Source organism: Somniosus microcephalus, chromosome 2, assembly GCF_052327205.1.
Source record: "Somniosus microcephalus isolate GS21.2 chromosome 2, FLI_Smic_1.0, whole genome shotgun sequence".
In the NCBI taxonomy this organism is placed as follows: domain Eukaryota; kingdom Metazoa; phylum Chordata; class Chondrichthyes; order Squaliformes; family Somniosidae; genus Somniosus; species Somniosus microcephalus.
Window position 1 is genome coordinate 343,621,643 of NC_140988.1, and position 20,290 is coordinate 343,641,932.

A 20,290-nucleotide genomic window follows, 5' to 3' on the forward strand; every position below is an offset into this window, starting at 1 on the left:
TTCAGATAATAATCTGCCTTCCCGTTTTTGCCACCAAAGTGGATAACCTCGCATTTATCCACATTATACTGCATCTGCCCAATCACCCAACCTGTCCAAATCATACTGGAGTTTCTCTGCATCCTCCTCACAGCACACACGCCCACCCAGCTTTGTGTCACCTGCCTAGTAAACTGTCTCATTTGTTTAAAAGAACTTATATTTTACTCCTTCCAACTTTCTCCCTTGAACTTAGAACTTTGTGTCAGCCATGGTTCAGTTGGCAGCACTGTCGTCTGAGTCAGAAGGTTGTGGGTTCAAGTCCCACTCCAGAGACTTGAGCACAGAAATCTAGCCTGACACTCCAATGCAGTACTGAGGGAGCACTGCACTGTCTGAGGTGCTGTCTTTCAGAGGAGATTTTAAACAGAGGTTCCATCTACTCTCTCAACTGGACGCAAAAGTTCCCATGGCACTATTTCAAAGAAGGGCAAGGGAGTTATCCCCGGTATCCTTGCCAATATTTATCCCTCAATCAACATCAAAAAACAAATTATCTGGTCATTATTACTATCCTGTTTGTGGTAGCTTTTACAGTACATTTCCTACATTACAACGGTGACTACACTTCAAAGGTACGTCATTGGCTGTCAAGCGGTTTGGGACGTCCTGAAAGTTGCTATATAAATGCAAGTCTTTTTCTTTAAAAACTTTGCAACATTTCTGGACCAACTTTAGTATTCCCATTGAAAATTTCATTTAGATGACTTAAAGTCTCTCATTTTCCCATAAAATAAGCTCTGCTTCCTTAACCTTCTTCTCACAATAGATTCCCAACACTCAATTATTTTTACGTAAGCAAAATACTACGGATACTGGAAATCTGAAATAAAAACAGAAAATGCTGGAAATGTAACAGAGGCAGGGAAAGGGGGGGGGGGAAGGGGAGGAAAGAACAAAAGGGCAGGTCTGTGATGGTGTGGAAGGCAGGAGAGATTAAATGACAAAAGGGATGATGATGCAAGGCGAAAGGAGATGGTAATGGGACAAGTAAAGAAACAAAAGATGGATCGAGTGGAGGTTTAAATGAGAATATCAGAATCATCAGCAACAGCTGCCAAAAGAAAAAAAATGGGGGCAGAGGTTATGATCTGAAATTGTAAACTCAACGTTAAGTCCGGAAGGCCATAAAGTGCCTAATCAAAAGATGAGGTGCTATTCCTCGAGCTTCATTGGAACAGTGTAGGAGGCCGAGGTCAGAGTGGGAGTGGGGCGGAGAATTAAAATGACAGGCGACCAGAAGCTCGGGGTCACACTTGCGATTGAACAGAGTTGTTCCGCAAAGTGGTCACCCCAATATAGAGGAGACCGCATCGTGAGCAGCAAATACAGTATTGTAGGTATTCGTGTTGACCTCTTGGGACGAATGCCTACTAAATAATTTAGTTCGAGTTCGGATGAATAATCACTAAATTGTTTATTAACTGGAACTGACAAAATACAACAGGTAAGCTGGCTTTATACAGGAGCAATGCGAGATAGGTCTTACCCCGACGGGGACTCCAAGAGGACTGAGTCCGTAGTCCTCGGGAGAGCGTGATGACGTCATCAGGCTTAGTCGCGTTTTCCCGCTCTTCGGATGTCATGTGACCGTGTCCTGACGCTAGCGAGTTGGCCCACGCTTGGGGCGGTCACGTGACCCGCGCCGATACGCCGGCGCGTTCACCCGGTGCGGAGGCTGGCCATTGAGGCCGAAGTCGCGGTAGGCTGGGCTGTGCCGGCGGCTGTCGCGCGTACGTCACGCAATGCGTGACGTGACGTCAGCGCGCTATGGTGCGTCTTAAAGGGGCAACGGCCCCCACAGGTAAGTTAAAGGGGCAATGGCCCAAACAGGTAAGTGATACACGTACAGTTAGGTTAAAGTGAATTATATACATTATATGTGTAAGGGACACCTGGTGGAACCGCCACAGTATACTAAATTGAAAGAAGTACAAGTAAATCACTGTTTCACCTAGAAGGGGTGTTTGGGGACCTGAATGGTAGGAAGGGAGGATGCAAAAGGGCAGGACAAGAAGGTGCCGTGCGAAGGGTAGGGAGTGTCGAGTGGACCAGGGTGTCGTGGAGGGAATGGTCCCTTTGGAATGCTGAAAGGGGACGGGAGGGGGAAGGATGTGTTTTGTGGTGGGATCATGCTGGAGGTGGCAGAAAATGATCCGCTGAATGTGGAAGCTAGTGGGGTGGAAGGTGAGGACAAGGGGAACCCTAGCGTGGTTCTGGGAGGTAGGGGAAGGGGTAAGAGCAGAAGTACGGGAATTGGAACGGACACTGTTGACGACCCGGTCAACCACAGTGCAGAAGAATCCTCGGTTGAGGAAAAAGGAAGACATATCGGAAGCACTGGTATGGAAGGTGGCATCATTGGAACAGATGCGACCGAGATGGAGAAATTGGGAGAATGCAATAGTGTCCTTACAGGAAGCAGGATAGAGGAAGTGTAGTCAAGGTAGCTGTGGGAGTCAGTGGGTTTTTAGTGAATATTGGTTGAGAGACTATCCCTGAAATGGAGACAGAAAAAAGTCAAGGAAGGGACGGAAAGAGTTGGAGTTGGGCCATGTGAAGGCGAGGGAAAGGTGGAAATTGAAAACAAAGTTGATGAAATTTTCCAGTTCGGGGTGAGAGCAGGAAACGGCACCAATACAGTCATCAATGTACCGGAAAAAGGAGATGAGGGAGGGGACCCGAGTAGGACTGGAACAAGGAAGGGTGGGGCCGATTAGGGACCAAAAAAGGAGGGCAGAGGGCATGGCAGAAGTACTAGAAGGGTACTTCGCATCTGTTTTCACTGAAGCGGATGCTGCCAATGTCACAGTAATGGAGGAGGTAGTAAAAAAATTAGGATTTGATAAAAATAGATAAAAGAGGTACTTAAAAGGTTGGCAGCGTTCAAAGTAGAAAAAAGTCACCCAGTCCGGATGGGATGCATCCTAGGTTGCTGAAAGAAGCAAGGGTGGAGATAGCGGAAGCTCTGGCCACGATCTTCCAATCCTTCTTAGATATGGGAGCGGTGCCAGATGACTGGAGGATTGCAAGTGTTACATCCCTGTTCAAAAAAAGGAGGGGGTTAAACCCGGTAACAACAAGCCAGTCAGACTAATGTCGGTGGTGGGGAAATCTTTAGACAATAATCAGAGACAAAATTACTTGGAAAAATATGGGTTAATAAATGACAGCCAGCACAGACTTGTTAAAGGCAAATTGTGTTTGACTAACTTAATTGAGTACTCTGATGAAGTCACGGAGTGGGTTGATGAAGGTAGTGCAGATGATGCTGTGTCTATGGTTTTCAAAACGCGTTTGATAAAGTACCACATTATAGACTGGTTAGCAAAACTGGCAGCGGGATACAAAATTGGCCAAGAGACAGAAAGCAGAGAGCAGTGGTGAACGGTTGTTCTTCAGACTGGAGGGCAATATATACTGGTGTTCCCCAGGGGTCGGTATTAGGACCTCTGCACTTCTTGAAACACGGAAACCTCCTGCTGATTACCACCTATCACCCTCCCTCAGCTGATGAATCAGTACTCCTCCATGTTGAAGCAGCACTGAAGGTAGCAGGGGCACAGAATGTACTCTGGGTAAGGGACTTCAATTTCCATCACCAAGAGTGGCTCAGTAGCACCACTACTGACCGAGCTCTGAAGGACATAGCTGTCAGATTGGGCCTGCAGCAGGTGGTGAACAAACACGAGGGGGAAAAAAATACTTAACTTTGTCCTCACCAATCTACCTGTCGCAGATGCATCAGTCCATGACAATATTAGCAGAAGTGAACACCGCAGAGTCCTTATGGAGATGAAGTCTTGTATTAACACTGAGGACACCCTTCCTCATGCTGAGTGGCATTACCACCGTGCTAAATGGGAAAGACTCAGAACAGATCTAGCAGCTCAAAACTAGGCATCCATGAGGTGCTGTGGCCCATCAGCAGAATTGTATTCCACCACAATCTGTAACCTCATGGCCCGGTATAACCCTCACTCCACCAACCCTGGTTCAATGAGGAATGTAGAAGAGCATGCCAAGAGCAGCACCAGGCATACTTAAAAATGAAGTGCCAACCTGGTGAAGCTACAACACAGGACTACATACATGCTAAACAGCAGAAGCAGCATGCTATAGACAGAGCTAAGCAATCTCACAACCAACAGATCAGACCAAAGCTCTGCAGTCCTGCCACATCCAGTCATGAATATTGGACAATTAAACAACTAACAGGAGGAGGAGGCTCCATGAACATCCCCCAATGATGGTGAAGCCCAGCACTCGAGTGCAAAAGACAATCATCTTCAGCCAGAAGTGCAGAGTGGTTGATCCATCACGGCCTCCTCCTGGAGGTCCCCACCATCACAGAAGCCAGTCTTCAGCCAATTCTATTCACGTGAGGTGATATCAAGAAACAGCTGTGTGCACTGAATACAGCAAAGGCTATGGGCCCCGGCAACGTCAAGGCTGTCGTGCTGAAGACTTGTGCTCCAGAACTAGCTGTGCCTCGAGCCAAGCTGTTCCAGTACAGCTACAGCACTGGAATCTATCAGGCAATATGGAAAATTGCCCAGGGATGTCCTGTCCACAAAAAGCAGGACAAATCCAATCCAGCCAAGCACCGCCGCATCAGTCTACACTTAATCATCAGCAAAGTGACGGTAGGTGTCTTTGACAATGTTATTAAGTGGCACTTACTCACCAATAACCTGCTCATTGATGCTCAGTTTGGGTTCCGCCAAGACCACTCAGCTCCAGACCTCATTACAGCCTTGGTCCAAACATGGACAAGAGCTGAATTCCAGAGGCGAGAGTGACTGCCCTTGACTTCAAGGCAGCATTTGACCAAGTGTGGCATGAAGGAGCCCCAGTAAAATTGAAATCAATGGGAATCAGGGGTAAACTCTCCACTGGCTAGAGTCATACCTAGCACAAAGAAAGATGGTTGTGGTCAATGTTTCCGCTAAACTGCGCGCATACACAGCTGCGCAGTAATCTGCAAGGTACCACGTAGGCTGCTCACAAACTTTTCCATTTGAAATAGCGTGCATGCGCAGAAATTTAAAGGATCCACGCACTAAAATAAACAGGCCGCGCACAACAGTGACAATTTAGAGGGAACAATGGCTGTGGTGGTTGGAGGTCAATCATCTCAGCCCCAGGACATTGCTGCAGGAGTTTCTCAAAGCAGTGTCCTAGGCTCAACCATCTTCTGCTGCTTCAATGACATTCCCTCCATCAGAAGTGGGAATTGTGGTGTATGTGCCTTTAAGAGCAATTGTGGTGTATGTGCCTTTAAGAGCCCCAGGTGTGCGTAATGCCGGTAATTGCCACTTGGGCTATATAAGCCTGTGTATTGTGTATATCCTTTAGAACCCCCCCCAGACTTGCTTAGTAAATACTTATGAACCAACTCCTGTCTTCAGTGTCTTTATCTACACACGGACACTACAGTGGCGACGAAGTGGAAACGGACTTACCTGCAATTCGGCAGCACCTCAAGGACATCGATTCCTCCAGCGTCCAGAAGACTCAAGGAAGTTATAGAAACTGTGGTTTCACCAGCTGTCCAAGCTGGTGGCAGGTACTGCGCTAATCCTTCCTGGGCGTCAGGCTGGGGCTCCAGCGTCGGGCTCTACAGCTGAGACAGGCAGCGAAATCGGAGGCAAGCAATAATGGACTGGGAGGGTGCACTCGGGAGACGGCCGGCGCGGCAAGCAGGTCAGCGTTTAGACCTCCGTCGGGAACGAGTCTCCAACAGTGAATAAACGGAAACCACAGTAAAACAGCGTTGTTATCGGTAGCAGCGGCGGGAAAGCGCAAGAAGCGCCATATCGTTGCTACAGAGAAAAAAAAAAGCGCGGGAAGCACCATATCTTTTTTTTGAAATGCCTAAGTCTGGCAATATGGATGCTTTTGATAACGAAACAGAGCCTAACTTTGGCAATATTGATGTTTTTGACAACAAGATCGAGAATTGGACCACATATGTAGAAAGAGTGGAGGTGTTTTGCACCGCAAATGGAATAGAAGATGAAAAAAAAGCTTCAGTGCTTCTGGATCTAATGGGCGCAGAAACATACAAGCTGTTATGCAACTTAATCACTCCAGCCGAACCGATGGACAAGAATTTTGAGGAGATTGTTGATACCCTACACTGCCAATTCGAGGCAGATTCTCTGCAAGACAAATTCATCTGCGATCCCCTAAGTGTAGAAACACAAAAAAAAGGTATCTTCTGGAAAAGATTTAACACTGGACAAGGCTTTCAGTGCAATAGGAGCGGCAAAGATACAGCAAAGGCCACAGGACTTCGGCACCCATGAAATGACACGGGGTTTCAAGAGATGTTATCGCTGCGGCAGATCCAACCATGACCAGAGGGATTGCTGGTTCAAAGAAAAAGCATGCAGGCGATGCGGAAAGATGGGACACATTCCACGTGTATGCCGATCTGAAAATAAAAAATCCACTAACGGGAAAAGAATCAATAAGGAAAAGCACAGAAAGGTACAAATGATGACGGACAGTAGCTCCAAAGACCAGAAGAGCGATAGCGACTCCGGGAACAAGAGACTAAGCTCTCTCAAATTACATAATGTAATTGCCAATGAAGATTACCAGACCATTTGGGTTACCCTCATAATAGTAGGGTCCCCAGTTAAAATGGAGCTAGATACAGGATCAGCTCTAACCGTAATAAATCGACGAGATTACGAGAGGCTATTTTCGCATATACCTCTAAAAGACACATCCATTATCTTAAAAACATATACGGGGCAGAAAGTATACCCCAAAGGAAAAATAAAGGTGCCTGTGGTATACAACGGCAAAGAAATACAAAAGTTGTATTTATACATTCTACAAGATGGTGGTCCACCGTTGTTGGGACGTGAATGGATAAGGAAGATACGTTTAGACTGGCACTCCATTCAGGCACTGACGGTGACCAGTAAGGAAAAAAACAATGATGACATCATACCTGAACGATTAAAAGACATCTTGGCCAATGCCAAAGAAGTGTTTCAAGAGAAACTAGGAACCTTGAAAGGCATCACCGCCTCAATAAAAGTGGAAGATACAGCAATTCCAAAATTTAAGGCAAGACCGGTGCCATACGCAATACGTCCGGCAGTCGAGGCAGAGCTGGAGAATTTGGAAAAGGCAGGCGTATTATCCAAAATAGATTGGAGCGAATGGGCAACACCCATCGTTCCAGTCATGAAGAAAGCATTGAAAAATAACTCTGAGGAACAGAGAAAAATTCGCATCTGTGGGGACTTTAAGGTGACTGTAAACCCGGTCCTTCACACGGTACAGTATCCTCTTCCGAGGATAGAAGATATTTTCGCCTCACTATCCGGAGGAAAACGTTTCACAAAAATTGACTTGGCACAGGCATATCTACAGATGGAGGTTGAGGAGACCTCTAAAAAGTATCTCACAATAAACACACACAAAGGCCTGTACCAGTACAATCGACTGGTTTTTGGAGTAGCATCAGCTCCAGCTATCTGGCAAAGAGCTATGGAGCAAGTCCTGCAAGGGATTCCGGGGACTCAATGCTACCTAGACGACATCCTTATAACAGGAGAAAACGACAACGAGCACCTTGCCAATTTGGAGCAGGTGCTCACTAGGCTGAAAGAACGGGGCCTACGAGCAAATCGCCCCAAGTGCGAATTTTTCCAAAATCAGATATCATATTGTGGCCACATAATTAATAAGGAAGGGTTGCATAAGTCACCTGAGAAAATTGAAGCAGTTATAAAAGCCCCAGCACCTGAAAATGTTTCACAATTGAGGTCATTCCTGGGATTAATAAATTACTATCATAAATTTTTACCGAACTTATCAACTATTCTACACCCTCTTAATGATCTTCTACACACAGGAGTGATTTGGAAATGGAACGAAGACTGTAAACGTGCCTTCCATAAATGTAAAGACTTAATCACATCCGAGAAAGTTTTGGCTCATTACAACCCATCACTACCGATCAGACTGGCGTGCGATGCATCCCCTTACGGCATAGGAGCGGTATTGTCCCATAGATTCCCTGATGGCTCGGAACGGCCGATAGCTTTTGCGTCACGCTCATTGAACTCAGCTGAGCGTAACTATTCCCAGATAGACAGGGAAGCACTCAGCCTGGTATAGGGAGTGAAGAAATTCAACCATTACCTACACGGACAAAAACTTACCTTGCTGACTGACCATCAACCCCTCATCTCCATATTCAACCCTAAGAAAGGTGTCCCCATTATGACGGCACAAAGACTACAGAGGTGGTCCCTTTTTCGAGGGGCACACCAATACAACATTGAATACAAAGGGTCAAAACAGCATGGGAATGCTGACGGTTTATCGCGCCTGCCGTTGCCAACGATAGAAGAGGCACTTACAGTAGACCCAGTAGAGATATTCCACTCTACCATAGTGGAATGTCTACCGGTGGCAAATTCTGCCATTGAAAGGGAGACCAGAAATGACCCTACTCTCTCACGGGTCTACGATTTAACAATAAAGGGATGGCCAGCACATGGCGAACCACTGTTGCCAGCATTCTCGCAAAGAAGAGAACAGCTGTCAGTGTGCCGAGGAACCTTGATGTGTGGATCCAGAGTGGTGATTCCACCCAAACTCCAGGATAAAGTGCTACAGGAGCTTCACGAGGGGCATCTGGGTGGAGTGAAAATGAAGAACCTAGCTAGGGCGTTTGTATGGTGGCCAGGTATCGATGGAGACATCGAAGACATGACCAAGAGCTGCCTAGGATGCCAGAAGGTCCAAAATGCTCCGCCACAGGCCCCTCTACATCCATGGGAGTGGCCCTCATCTCCCTGGCAAACGGTGCACATCGACTTTGCTGGTCCATTTATGGACTCAATGTTCTTAATCGCAGTTGATGCACACTCCAAGTGGCCGGAGGTAATAAAGATGTCCTCCACCACCACGGAAAAAACCATCACAGTATTAAGGACCATATTTGCCAGGAATGGGCTGCCTGAACAGATCTGTTCTGATAATGGACCGCAATTTGTGTCCAAAGAATTCAGGAAGTTCTTAAAGAACAATGGGGTAAAGCACTACACGTCCGCCCCATACCATCCCGCCACCAATGGATTGGCTGAAAGGTTTGTCCAGACCTTCAAGAAGGCCATCAAGGCCATGGGTAATGAAGACATAAAACTTCAGCACAAGGTGGATAACTTCTTATTTGCATATAGGAATGCAACGCATATGGTTACTAACCAAACTCCCGCCATGATGTTCTACAATAGAAACCTAAGATGCCGGCTGGATTTGGTCAAGCCCAACATCCAAAGGGACGTGGAGAACCGGCAGTTTCAGGGCATGAATGAAAGGCCAACTAGGGCCTTCCAGATAAGCCAACCGGTTTTGGCCCGGGACTACCGTACCGAGAAATGGCAGCCTGGACCTATCTGCACACGATTAGGACCACTGATGTATACTGTGGACATCGGAGACAGCATAATAAGGCGCCATGCTGACCAAATCATCAAGTCATCCGAAAAGGGACAACCTACACCACCACTCTATACATCTAACGATGAAGTAGAGATACCCATATCTACCTCCGATCCGGTGATACTGGAGCCCGATGAACCCGACACTGGCCTTCAAGCCGAATCAGCCTTGCCAGAAGAACCTACTACACCACCAGAAACTACTACACCCCCGAGGCGTTATCCGGACCGAGTCAGGAAGCCTCCTGAGAGACTAACTTTTAATTAATTAATACAGCAATGTATATTATTTTGCATATAACATGTAATTAATAATTACTTAAAATATGATGTACTAGTTAGCTAGAAGGGGAGGAATTGTGGTGTATGTGCCTTTAAGAGCCCCAGGTGTGCGTAATGCCGGTAATTGCCACTTGGGCTATATAAGCCTGTGTATTGTGTATATCCTTTAGAACCCCCCCCAGACTTGCTTAGTAAATACCTATGAACCAACTCCTGTCTTCAGTGTCTTTATCTACACGGACACTACAGGGATGTTTGTTGATGACTGCACAGTGTTCAGTTCTAGTCGCACCCGCTTAGATAATGAAGCAGTCCACACCCGCATGCGGCAAGACCTGGACAACATTCAGGCTTGGGCTGGTAAGTGGCAAGTAACATTTGTGCCACACAAGTGCCAGGCAATGACTATCACCAACAAGAGAAATCTAACCACCTCCCCTTGACATTCAATAGCATTACCATCGCCGAATCCCCCACCATCAACATCCTGGGGGTCACCATTGACCAGAAACTTAACTGGACCAGCCACATAAATACCGCAGTCACAAGAGCAGGTCAGAGGCTGGGTATTCTGCCGAGAGTGACTCACCTCCCGACTTCCCAAAGCCTTTCCACCATCTACAAGGCACAAGTAAGGAGTGATGGAATACTCTCCACTTGCCTGGATAGGTCCAGCTCCAACAACACTCAAGAAGCTCAACACCATCCAGGACAAAGCAGCTCGCTTGCTTGGCACCCATCCGCCACTTGACATTTACTCCCTCCACTGCCAGAGCAGCTACAAGCAGCAACTCGCCAAGGCTTCTTCAACAGCACCTCCCAAACCCACGACCTCTACCGCCTAGAAGGACAAGGGCAGTAGGCGCAGGGTAATATCACCACCTTCAAGTTACACACCATCCTGACTTGGAAATGTATTGCCGTTCCTTCATCATCACAAGGTTAAAATCCTGTAACACCTTACCCAACAGCACTGTGGGAGTACCTTCACCCCACAGACTGCAGCGATTCAAGTCGGCAGCTCACCATCACCTTCTCAAGGGCAATTAGGAATGGGCAAGAAATGCTGGCCTTTACAGCAATGCCCACATCCCGTGAATTAATTTAAAAAAATTAATGGCTTAGACTTGGGTGTACATGGCATAATTTCAAAGTTTGCAGATGACACAAAACTGGGAAATGTAGTTAACAGTGAGGATAGTAATAGACTTCAGAACATAGACAGGCTGGTGAACTGGGAAAACACCAGACAGATGCAATTTAATGCAGTGGTACGAAGAATGAGGAAAGGCAACATAAAGTAAATGGTACAATTTTGAAGGGGGTGCAGGAACAGAGAGCAGGGGCGCTATGTATACAAATGCTTGAAGATGGCAGGACAAGTTGAGAAGGCGGTTTAAAAAAAGCATACGGGGCCCTTTGTTTTATCAACAGAGGCATAGAGTATAAAAGCAAAGAAGTTATGCTGATCACTGATTAGGCCCCAGCTGGATTATGGTGTCCAATTCTGGGCACCACACTTTAGGAAGGCTGTCAAGGCCTTGGAAAGGGTAAAGAGAAAATTTACTAGAATGGTACCTGGGATGCAGGACTTCAGGTATGTGGAGAAAATAGAGAAGCTGGAGTTGTTCTCCTTAGAGAAGATTTAATAGAGATGTTCAAAATCATGAAGGATTTTGATAGAGTAGAAAGGGAGGAACAGTTTCCACTGGCAGGAGGGTTAGTAACCAGAGGACACGGAATTAAGATATTTGGCAGAAGAACAAGAGGCAACATGAGAATTATTTCCTCTTAGGCAGTGAATTATGATGATCTGGAAGGTACTGTCTGAAAAGGGTGGTGGTGGTGGTGGAAACAGATTCAATCGTAACTTTCAAAAGGGAATTGAATAAATACTTTTAGGGGGAAAATCTGCAGGGCTACAGGCAGTGTTCCCTGGAATAACAACAGAAAATGCTGGAAAAACTCAGCAAGTCAGGCAACATCCGTGGAGAGAAATTTGAGTTGACGTTTCGGGTTTGACCCTTCTTCAAAACTGGAGAGAAAAGGAACTAGATCGAAGGCAGGGCTGCGATCGGACAAAAGAATAAAAGAACCAAAAGAAGTAAAAGAGATTAGAAGCTAGACGAGATGGTAATAGGCTGTGATTAGGTGTAAAGTGTACTGGCAGGGTAAAAGATAGCTGCCAGGTGTGAGAGAGAAACAAAAGGAAAGGGGGGGGGGAAGGAAAGGAGTGGAAAAATATAAGTGAAAATGAAATAGGGGCCGAGGTTATGATCTGAAATTGTTGAACTCAATATTGAGACCGGAAGGCTGCAGAGTGCCTAATCGGAAGATGAGGTGCTGTTCCTCGAGTTTACGTTGAGCTTCCGTGGAACAGTACAAGAGGCCAAGGACGGTGAGGTCCGAGTGGGAATGGAGCGGTGAATTGGTCGCCTGTCATTTCAATTCACCGCTCCATTCCCACTCGGACCTCACCGTCCTTGGCCTCTTGTACTGTTCCACGGAAGCTCAACGTAAACTCGAGGAACAGCACCTCATCTTCCGATTAGGCACTCTGCAGCCTTCCGGTCTCAATATTGAGTTCAACAATTTCAGATCATAACCTCGGCCCCTATTTCATTTTCACTTATATTTTTCCACTCCTTTCCTTCCCCCCCCCCTTTCCTTTTATTTCTCTCTCACACCTGGCAGCTATCTTTTACCCTGCCAGTACACTTTACACCTAATCACAGCCTATTACCATCTCGTCTAGCTTCTAATCTCTTTTACTTCTTTTGGTTCTTTTATTCTTTTGTCCGATCGCAGCCCTGCCTTCGATCTAGTTCCTTTTCTCTCCAGTTTTGAAGAAGGGTCAAACCCGAAACGTCAACTCAAATTTCTCTCCACGGATGTTGCCTGACTTGCTGAGTTTTTCCAGCATTTTCTGTTGTTATTTCGGATTTCCAACATCTGCAGTATTTTGCTATCGTACTAGTGTTCCCTGGAAGGTGTGCGGCCGCGCAGTGTTCCAGGTAACCCGTGCAGCCAGCATTTCAAACAGTGCATGCATGGTATTTTGATTGGCCCGCGCAGCCCTTAAAGGGGCCAAGCAGGGCCAAAAGAATTACAGGAACATATGCTACAGGGAAATGGGACTGATTGGATACCTCTTTCAAAGAGCGGGCACAAGCACGATAGACAATATTAGCCTTTTGTGATTCATTTGGAAAAATCCTCTACAGATTTGATGGGCCAAGTGACCTAATTATGTGCTGTAACATTTTATGGTGAAAGCACAAAATATATCTATATACAGGAAACTTTGGTTTATCCAGAGGTTAACTGTCTGGAATGCTCGAGCCACCGGCAAAAATCAGGAGCCGTTTCATTAGGTTTTTTTTCTTTTCGTAGGTTTTTTTTCTTTTCGTAGGTTTTTTTTCCACCAGTCAGGCTCTGCAAGGTCTCGCTGAAGCTGTTGCTAAGCTACAGAGACGCTTGCAAGGTACGGCCGACTGTTTAGAAGCTGTTGCTAAGCAACAGGGTTTGTTGCCAGATACGGAGCTCAAAATCTCCGTATGTTTCAACATTAGCGCTGGTTTGTCCGGCAGTTTTGATGGGACGGCAACAGCTCGGTCCCGTCAGTGCCGGATAGCACAAAGTTTCCTGTACATGGAGCAGAGAAGGCCAAGAGGAGATTTGATAGAGGTGTTTAAAATCATGAAGGGTTTAGATAGAATAAATAGAGAAATTTTTTCCAATGGCTGACGGGTCGATAACCAGAGGGCACAGATTTAAGGTGATTGGCAAAAGAACCAGAGGTGACAGGAGGAAAAAGTTTTTTACGCAACAGTTAGGATTTGGAATGGGCTGCCTGAAAGGGTGGTGGATACAGATTCAACAGTAGCCTTCAAAAGGGGAACTGGATAAATACATGAAGGAGAAAAAAATTGCAGGGTTATGCAGAAAAAGCAGGGGAGTGGGACTAACTGAGTTGCTGTTCAAAAGAGCCGATGCAGACCAATGCGGCCACAGTGCTCTGCAGCTCCCGTGCAGCTGGCTCACCAGCTTTTAAATAGGAAAAATGGCACACGCACAGTATTTTGAATGGGCCACGCAGCCCCCATCCAAAGACAAAATTGAAGGAAACATTGGTGCAGACTCGATGGGTACAAATGGCCTCCTTCTGTGCTGAACTATTCTCTAATGATAGCTTTGATGACAACCTGAACAGGCAGTAAGCACCGAAATTTAACATTTCATCTCAAGGATGGCATTAACAAAATTGTATTTTTGTCTGTAATGAATTTGTAATGTGCATTTTGTATTACATGCAAGCGGTTACTATGCAAGGTCACAGTGTTTTTCGATGGAACCATCACCTCAGATCAGGAAGCATGGTTCAAGTGTTAACTGTTTAATCACCCTGGGGCCATCACACTTTTCATAACATTTTTGATGAATGATACATTTATGAAAAATGTAGATGGTCAACTGCCTTTTGTTGCAGTGCAGCTGTAGAGGTGGTCTAATGTCACTTTGACACTGAATAAATAAACAAGCATCAGGCTGGAATAGTGCGCTTGAGACCTTTGAGGGAACGTGATGGATGAGCAGTAATACTTTCAAAAGTCTTCTATAGGCATATTAATAGTAAACAGGTAGTAAGAGGAGGGATGGGGCCGATTCGGGACCAAAATGGAGACCTACGCATGGAAGCAGCGGGCATGGCTGAGGTACTAAATGAGTACTTTGCATCTGTCTTTACCAAGGAAGATGCTGCCAAAGTCATAGTGAAAGAGGAGGTAGGTGAGATACTGGATGGGATAAAAATTGGTACAGTATTAGAAAGGCTGGTTGTACTTAAAATAGGTAAGTCATCCGGACCGGATGGGATGCATCCTAGGATGTTGAGGGAAGTAAAGGTGGAAATTGTGGAGGTACTGGCCATAATCTTCCAATCCTCCTTGGCTACGGGGGTGGTGCCAGAGGACTGGAGAATTGGAAGTGTTACACCATTGTTCAAAAAAGGGTGCAAGGATAAACCCAGCAACTACAGACCAGTCAGTTTAACCTTGGTGGTGGGGAAGCTTTAAGAAATGATAATCAGGGACAAAATTACCAGTCACTTCGACAAGTGCGGATTAACGAAGGAAATCCAGCACGGATTTGTAAAAGGCAAATCGTGTTTAACTAACCTGATTGAGTTTTTTGATGAGGTAAGAGAGAGGGTTGATGAGGACAATAGCGAACAAGGCAGATGAGCTGAGGGCACAGGTAGATACTTGGGACTATGATATTATAGCTATTACAGAGACGTGGCTGAAAGAGGGGCAGGTATGGCAGCTCAACATTCCCGGTTACAGGGTTTTCAGACGGGATAGAGAGGGAGGTAAAAAGGGAGGTGGGGTCACGGTATTGATTAAAGAAACTATTACAGCTGTGAGGAGAGATGATATGTTGGAGGGATCATCAAATGAAGCCATATGGGTTGAATTGAAAAACAAAAAAAGGCGATCACACTGCTGGGAGTGTACTACAGACCCCCCAAACAGTGAGAGGGAGATAGAAGAACAAATATGTAGACAAATTTCTGAGAAGTGCAAAAACTATAGGGCAGTAATAGTAGGGGATTTCAACTACCCCAATATTAACTGTGATAAAATTAGTGCGAAGGGTATAGAGGGTGTGGAATTCCTAAAATGCATCCAGGAGAACTTTTTTAGCCAGTATGTAGCAAGCCCAACAAGGGAGGGGGTGGTTCTGGACTTCGTTTTAGGGAATGAAGCTGGGCAGGTAGAAGGCGTATCAGTGGGGGAGCATTTTGGTGCAAGTGACCATAATTTTGTTAGATTCAAGGTAGTTATGGAAAAGGACAATAGACCAGGAATAAAAATTCTAAATTGGGGAAAAGCATATTTTGCTAAGCTCAGAGGGGATTTAGCCATAGTGGACTGGAAACAGCTACTTGAAGGTAAATCAGTGTCAGAGCAGTAGGACGCATTCAAGGAGGAGATCCGGAGGGTTCAGACCAAATATGTCCCCTTAAAGAAAAAAAGGTGCGATTAACAAATCTAGAGACATACAGGGTAGGATAAAGAAAAAAAGGGCGGCGTATGACAGATACCAAGGGCTAAATACTCCAGAATCTTTAGAGGAGTACAGAAAGTGCAGAGGTGCAATTAAAAAGGATATTAGGAAAGCAAAGAGAGCATGAAAAATTCTTGGCAAGTAAAATCAAGGAAAACCCAAAGATGTTTTATATAAATATATATCAAGACAAGAGTAAGAGGATAACTAAAGAAAGGGTAGGGCCTTTTAGACATCATGAGGGTAATGTGTGTGGAGGCGGATGACGTCGGTAGGGTTCTTAATGAATACTTTGCGTCTGTTTTCACAAAGGAGAGGGGCGAAGCAGACATTGCTATTGGGGGAGGAGTGTGAAATATTAGATGAAATAAACAGAGTGAGAGAGGAAGTATTATGGGGTTTATCAGCTTTAAAAGTGGATAAATCCCCAGGCCCAGATGAAATGTATCCCAGGCTGTTAAGCGAAGCAAAAGAAGAAATAGCAGAGGCCCTGACCATCATTTTTCAATCCTCTCTGGCTTCGGGTGCAGTGCCGGAGGACTGCTAATGTGGTACCCTTGTTTAAAAAGAGAGAAAAGGATAGACCGAGTAATTACAGGCCAGTCAGCCTAGCCTCGGTGGTGGGAAAATTATTGGAAAGAATTCTGAAGGACAGGATAAATCTTCATTTAGAAAGACACGGATTAATCAAGGATAGTCAGCACGGATTTGTTAAGGGAAGGTCATGTCTGACAAACTTGATTGAATTTTTTGAGGAGGTAACAAGGAGGGTAGATGAGGGTAGTGAGTTTGATGTAGTGTGTATGGACTTTAGCAAAGCTTTTGATAAGGTTCCACATGGCAGACTGGTCACGAAGTTAAAAGCCCATAGGATCCAGGGCAAAGTGTCAAGTTGGATTCAAAACTGGCTCGGAGACAGGAAGCAGTGGGTAATGGTTGATGGGTGTTTTTGTGACTGGAAGGCTGTTTCCAGTGGGGTTCCGCAGGGCTCAGTACTAGGTCCCTTGCTGTTTGTGGTATTTCTCAATGATCTAGACTTGAATATAGGGGGTATGATTAAGAAGTTTGCAGATGATACTAAAATCGGCTGTGTGGCTGATACTGAAGGAGGAAGCTGCAGACTGCAGGAAGATATCAATAAATTGGTCAGGTGGGCAGAACAGTGGCAAATGGAATTCAATCCGGAGAAGTGTGAGGTAATGCATTTGGGGAGGTCTAACAAGGCAAGGGAATACACATTAAATGGTAGGACACTGAGTAGTGTAGAGGAACAAAGGGGCCTTGGAGTGCATGTCCACAGATCCCTGAAAGTAGCAGGCCAGGTAGACAAAGTGGTTAAGAAGGCATACAGAATGCTTGCCTTTATTAGCCGTGGCATAGAATACAAGAGCAGAGGGGTTATGCTTCAACTGTATAAAACACTAGTTAGGCCTCAGCTAGAGTACTGCGTGCAGTTCTGGTCACCACATTACAGGAAAGATGTGATTGCACTAGAGAGGGTACAGAGGAGATTTACAAGGATATTGCTGGGAGTAGAGAATCTTAGCTATGGAGGAAATACTGGATAGGCTGGGTCTGTTTTCCTTGGACCAGAGGAGGCTGAGGGGAGACCTTACCGAGGTGTATAAAATTATGAGGGGCCTAGATAGTGTGGACAGGAAGGACCCATTTCCCTTAGCAGAGGGGTCAAAAACCAGGGGGCACAGATTTAAAGTAATTGGTGGAAGGCTTAGAGGGGATGAGAGGGAAAAATTCTTCACTCAGAGGGTTGTGGGGGTCTGGAACTCACTGCCTGAAAGGGTGGTAGATGCAGGAACCCTAACCACATTTAAGAAGTACTTGGATGTGCATTTGGGATGCTCTAACCTGCAGCGCTACAGACCAAGAGCTGGGAAGTGGGATTAGGCTGGATAGCCCTTTGTTGGCCGGCGCAGACACGATGGGCCGAAATGTCCTCCTTCCGTGCTGTAAATTTCTATGATTCTACAATGCGGTTGACGTGGTGTACATGGTCTTCCAAAGGCATTTGATAAAATGCCACATAATAGGCTTGCCAGCAAAGTTGAAGACAGTGGCAGCAATGATACGAAATTGGCTAAGTGACAGGAAACAGAGAGTAGCGGTGAACGGTTGTTTATCAGACAGGAGGAAGGTACTGTAAGATTCTGAAGTGTAATAAAACCGCTGCTACCGTGTGGAGATCGAAATTGCGAACGAATTGTAAGATGATAACGGACGGATTTAAAATGTAAGAAATCAGCATGTGTTCTTTGTTTGTGAAGACACAAAATGGTGGTCAGTAGAGGCCACCTGGACAAGGGGAGAACATACATCTCACAGGAACAGGAATGTGTCATGCGGATGGAACTCCAATCAGGGAAGGTTTGGAGTGGACAGGCCAAGGGAGGCAGAGAGTAATTTACGATCAACGAGGCCTTCAAACCCAGTGGCAGGAGTTTTCAGAAAGGAGAACAGAGAAGAAAAAAAGCAGGAGGAAGATTGAAGTGAGAAAGCTGGCCAGTTCATGTTTCGACTTAGTTTCCTTTGACCGATCACCCAGAAATGGAGGAGTATGTATGAGAATTGGACATGGGCTTAGAAATAATTAAAAGGGGGGCACTTTTATGTACATTTGAATCATTAAAGGGGCACTTTTATATACTTTGAATTGATAAGTTGCAGGCATATTTATTGCCGGGAGTTCTTTGAATTTATTGACAAAGGCGCTTCTATGTACACTTGAATTTTGAACTATATAGTCTGATTAAAAGACCAATTTTATTGATCACATCCTTGTCGGTCATTGTTAAGCTAATTCGCAATTCTCGAGGTCCGAACAGTATTAAGAGAAAGTGCTACAGTACGCAGTGGTGTTCCCCAGGGTTCGTTACAAGGACCACTGCTTTTCTTGATATATATTAATTAATGACTTATACTTGGGTGTACAGGGCACAATTTCAAAATTTGCAGATGATACACAACTTCAAAGTACAGTCAACAGTGAGGAGGAGAGTGATAGGCTTCAAGACAGGCTGGTGAAATGGGCGGATACGTGGCAGATGAATTTTAATGCAGTAAAGTGCGAAGTGATACATTTTGGTAGGAACAACGAGGAGAGCCAATATAAAGTAAAGGGTACAATTCTAAAGGGGGTGCATAAACAGAGAGACCTGGGGGGTATATGTGCACAAATCGTCGAAGGTGGCAGGGCAGGTTGAGAAAGCGGTTGAAAAAGCATACGGGATTCTGGGCCTCAAGCAGAGGCATAGAGTACAAAAGCAAGGAAGTTATGAACAACCTTTATATAACACTGTTTCAGCCTCAACTGGAGTATTGTGTCCAATTCTGGGCACCCCAGTTTAGGAAGGATGGGAAGGCCTTAGAGAGGGTGCAGAAAAGATTTACAAGAATGGTTCCAGGGATGAGGGACTTCAGTTACGAGGATAGACTGGAGAAGCTGGGGTTGTTCTCCTTAGAGCAGAGAAGGTTGAGAGGAGAGTTGATAGAGGTGTTCAAATCATGAGGGGTCTAGACAGAGTAGATAGAGAGAAACTGTTCCTATTGGTGGAAGGGTCGAGAACCAGAGGGCACAGATTTAAGGTGATTGACAGAAGAACCAATGGCGACATGAGAAAAACTTTTTTTTTTTTTTTTATAAACGCAGCGAGTGGTTAGGATCTGGAATGCATTGCCTGAAAGGGTGGTGGAGGCAGAACATAAGAAATAGGAGCAGGAGTAGGCCAATCGGCCCCTCGAGCCTGCTCCACCATTCAATAAGGTCATGGCTGATCTGATCCTAACCTCAAATCTACTATCACTCTCCATCCCACCCGAACCCATGTGATCTCCCGGGAGAGGCGAAAAACCAGATAAAAAAAAACAATGGCCAATTTGGGAGAAAAAATCTGGGAAATTCCTCTCCGACCCATCTAGGCGATCGAAACTCGTCCAGGAGATCACGCTGTCCCTATATTTTCTACAGTACTTACCTTCTGTAAAGGCGATCTCCACCCCAGCCAGGAACAGGAATAAAACCATCTCCTGAAATCTAACACAGAATTAGAACACAAGAAGTAGGAGCAGAACCAGGCTACACGGCCCCTGGGCCCGCTCCACTACCCACAGGGCCACGACCATTCCGAACCTAGACTCATGTCCAATTTCCTGCCCGCTCCCCGTAACCCTTAATTCCCTTTACTTCTAGGAAACTGTCTATTTCGGTTTTAAATTTATTTAATGATGTAGCTTCCACAGCTTTCTGGGGCAGCAAATTCCACAAACCTACCACCCTCTGAGTGAAGAAGTTTCTCCTCATCTCAGTTTTGAGATTCAATCATGGCTTTCAAAAAGGGAATTGGATAAGTACCTGAAGGAAAAAATGTGTAGGGCTACAGGGAACAGAGTGCGGGAGTGAGACTAGCTGA

At 45.5% G+C, this 20,290-nt stretch overlaps 1 protein-coding gene across 1 annotated transcript in view; it reads right to left on the reverse strand.

Moving 5' to 3' along the window:
* Window positions 1-20,290, reverse strand: part of maea (macrophage erythroblast attacher, E3 ubiquitin ligase) — a 214,569-nt gene that overhangs the window by 149,008 nt on the left and 45,271 nt on the right. The gene's annotated exons all lie outside the window — the stretch shown is intronic.